Consider the following 3,516-nt stretch of genomic DNA (forward strand, 5'->3'; position numbering starts at 1 on the left):
AGGGCAGCTCCACAGTCACAATCTGGAGATGTTGCCCAGCCCCATTTGTGCTTTAGATATCCGCAGTTCCCTTGTCCTGTTCGGATGCGGCAGATGATTCTCCACTGGCGTCTGGGGAGTGTGAAACCTGGAACTCGCATGGAAGGCTTTTCAGCGAGATGACCGTTGAACACTGACGATTCTTCCCACTGACTTCTCCATACTTCGTTGATGTTAAAGTCGGAGATTTCAAGATGTTTTGCGGTTCGCCAAGGTGGTTTTCTTGACTTCAGACGCTGATGTTCTGCTATTAATATATCGCTGTGTACTGGTAGCTGGGGGTTCTTCTGAATGTTTCTCCAGATCTTCAGGAGAGCATCTGATCTTCGTAGAGCTGGAGATTGGATGTTACTTAAAACTTGTAGCCATGCAGTTTGAGTGCTACATATGCACCCTGTGATAAGTTGCATTGTCTGGTTGAGTTGCGCATCTATCTTGCTACAGTGAGCACTATTCACCCAAGTTGTACAACAGTATTCAGCGACAGAGTATGATAGTGCCAAAGCAGTTGATCTTAGGGTTTGAACGCTGCAACCCCAGGATGCATCAACAAGCTTCTGAATGATATTATTACAGGTCTTCACTTTTGCGGTCTCGTTGGAGAGATGATTTCGGGAAGTTAGGGACCTATCTGCCTGGAAAATTCAGTCGTTACAGTTTGACAGTCTGGTAAATTCAGCCCTTACAGTTACAGACTCAAAATATATCGACATGCTACCAAATAAAATGTACAATCCTAACACCACATAATAAAATATAGAATTCAACAAACAGAACAACAAAAAATTGGCCAGAAAAGCCAATAAAATAATCACAATTGTTTATCACAATTTTATATTCCCCACACATCGATTTCCCACAGGAAGTAAAATACGAATTTGCTTTCCTATTGATGACGCAGAAGTCGCACCGTCTCCGTTTTTGGTCGTACTGGCGGCTGAAGAAGTAGCAGGTCTAGTCAGCTTTTCACCCAGTTGTTCTATATTCGTTCTCAAATACCTAGGAAGACGTTCGTTAACGAATCTCTTCTCCATGCATGGAGTAGCTAACGCAGTGGCTAAGTTTTTGAGAAAAGTCCGTGTTCATATTCCATTTGTAAAGAACCAGACTGTGTACCCCAGCGATATCAAGGATGCCATGAAATCAGCGCATCAGCCATCGATTGCTTTTTCTCTTCGTGAACGAAGAATAGCACAATTTGTCTAATACGTCGACCCCTCCTTTAGTCATGTTGTAAAATCGAATTATTTCTGGTAATTTCGAGACATTGTCTACCTCCCGATCGAAATGCATTCATGATACCCGGCTGACTTTATTTTTCTCGGGAGTGTATGCTAAGAGCGTTTTGTCGTCTTCATGAGTAAATGTTGAGGTCGAGACAGGGGCGTTGGCTAATAACGACGGAGGAATCTGCGGCTTGTTTTTTCGCAGACTACCGTCGTACGTTAGTTAGGTTGTTTTTTCAACCAACTCAGTCGATGAAAAGACGTCCATAAGGCATAAATCTTTGGTGTAATTATCCCTCTCCTTGTACTGGTGTAGATTGTGTGGCTCAAAGTTTAGTAATTTGAGATCTTCCTGTGTTTACTTTTCTGTGACCGTTTCGGGGAGACCTTTTATGACTATTTGGAGGTGTCGTTCGCTCTGTGGTTCGTGTGTATAGTTATGGGTGGTATGATGGCGGAAGAAATCCAGAGCGGTTCTTTGGTCCTTGATAGTTTTAAAGTGGTGTTTGATAGTTTTACCCTTGTAGATGGCTTTAATTGGTCCTTCCATGCACTTTTTTAATGCGGCGTTAAGTGTTAAATAGTGGCCTGCATACTTTATTATAATTTGTGGTATTTTTTATTTCTTTCGGTGTAGTATGAGGCAAGTTTGACGGTGTTTTTTGTTGTCGTTTTTGGTTGTTGTGTTGTATCAGCAGTTCCGGTGGTGTCTGTCGGTTGTGCATGTCCTGTTAATGGTTCAAAACTATTTTCCGTATGTCCATGAAACTGTTTGTGTGGTGCGCTGTTGTCACCGGAAGTTTCTGTCTGATTGTCTTTCGTGGAGGTGGGGTCTGAAATTCCCCTTCCGCATCGTCTTGTTCCATTTCTTCTGGTTCGCTTGATTCAGAGTCAGAGGAATGATATATCTGGTGTATTTTTCGTCGTCATCTCTTTGGCGATTATCGTCGTCGTTCGTCTTGTTTGTTTCCGTCATTTGTCGTTCTGTGATTGAAATCGTAGCCAGCTCTGACGCAAAGATGGCCAGTGTCGTGTTGTTGCACCTGGAACTTCTTAATCTGTCGACGCAGCGCCGTCTCGGTGCTTAAGTCCGGTGTGCGGGGTTTTGGTTAGGTTCAGACCTACCCGCGAGAGCTACCTGTTCCCTCCTTGTTCTTGGCCTAGGGGAATGCAGACATACATCCTGCTGGGGAGGGGCGACCTTCTGTCAGTCAGGCTCCTAGGCATGAGGCCCTGACCCCTCATTCCCGACGCTAGCTATCCTAACCCCAGCTAGCCTCGGGTTTCTCGCCTATCTCCTATCACGTCCTACTTCACGACAACTTTGTTTGTTACTTGCCAGGAGCCGGGTTCCCGGGTTCGATTCCCGGCGGGGTCAGGGATTTTCTCTGCCTCGTGATGGCTGGGTGTTGTGTGCTGTCCTTAGGTTAGTTAGGTTTAATTAGTTCTAAGTTCTAGGGGACTGATGACCATAGATGTTAAGTCCCATAGTACTCAGAGCCATTTTTTTTACTTGCCAGGAGGAAAGACGGGTTGTAACACCACGCTCCTGTTGCGCACACACAGCTAGGCTGCTCAGAGATTGATGTGTTGATGTGTGTTACCCGCGTGGCCCCATTTTTTCTGGATTGCAAGCACGAGCCCAAGTCTACCTGGAATGTAGTTTTTACTCGAGGGACATATCCTACCACTGAGATGGAGTTGAGTGGTGGTGTGCACCTCGATTTAGAGCGTGAGTCTGGGAGAGGAATCAGTGGTGGGAAGAAATTCATGTTCACGCGCAGTTATTCAGTCAGGGCAACGTGCCACCTGTAGTGGTCGTGGATGTGGTTGGATCGTCCCAGCTGCTGGGGGTTGGCAGAAAAGCGGGTGGTGGCATAGAACCTGCGCGCAGCTTGCTGGAATCGCCCCATGACGAAAGGTTTTCCAATAGCTTCATGGAGTAGATGGTGAGGAAAATCATTGGGTACGTGGAAGGCTTCTCAAAATTTTGTCCTGAAGTTGTTGAAGTTTCTGGACTTGGGAGGTGGCAGCATTACCCCAGACCTCACATGCATAGTCCATAACTGGTCTGGTGCGGTTGCAGAAAAGGTGCAGATCGCTGTCAACAGGGAACAAGGAGGGAAAGTTGAGTGTAGGGTATAATGTCCCAGCTCTCGGCGATGTCTTCTGACGAACTGCAGTGATTTGGGCCTTCCAGGTCAGCTGACGGTCCGGGACGACTCCTACGTAAGTGGCTATAGTGGTCCAT

The sequence above is a fragment of the Schistocerca serialis genome, unplaced genomic scaffold (genome assembly GCF_023864345.2).
Source record: "Schistocerca serialis cubense isolate TAMUIC-IGC-003099 unplaced genomic scaffold, iqSchSeri2.2 HiC_scaffold_879, whole genome shotgun sequence".
NCBI lineage: Eukaryota > Metazoa > Arthropoda > Insecta > Orthoptera > Acrididae > Schistocerca > Schistocerca serialis.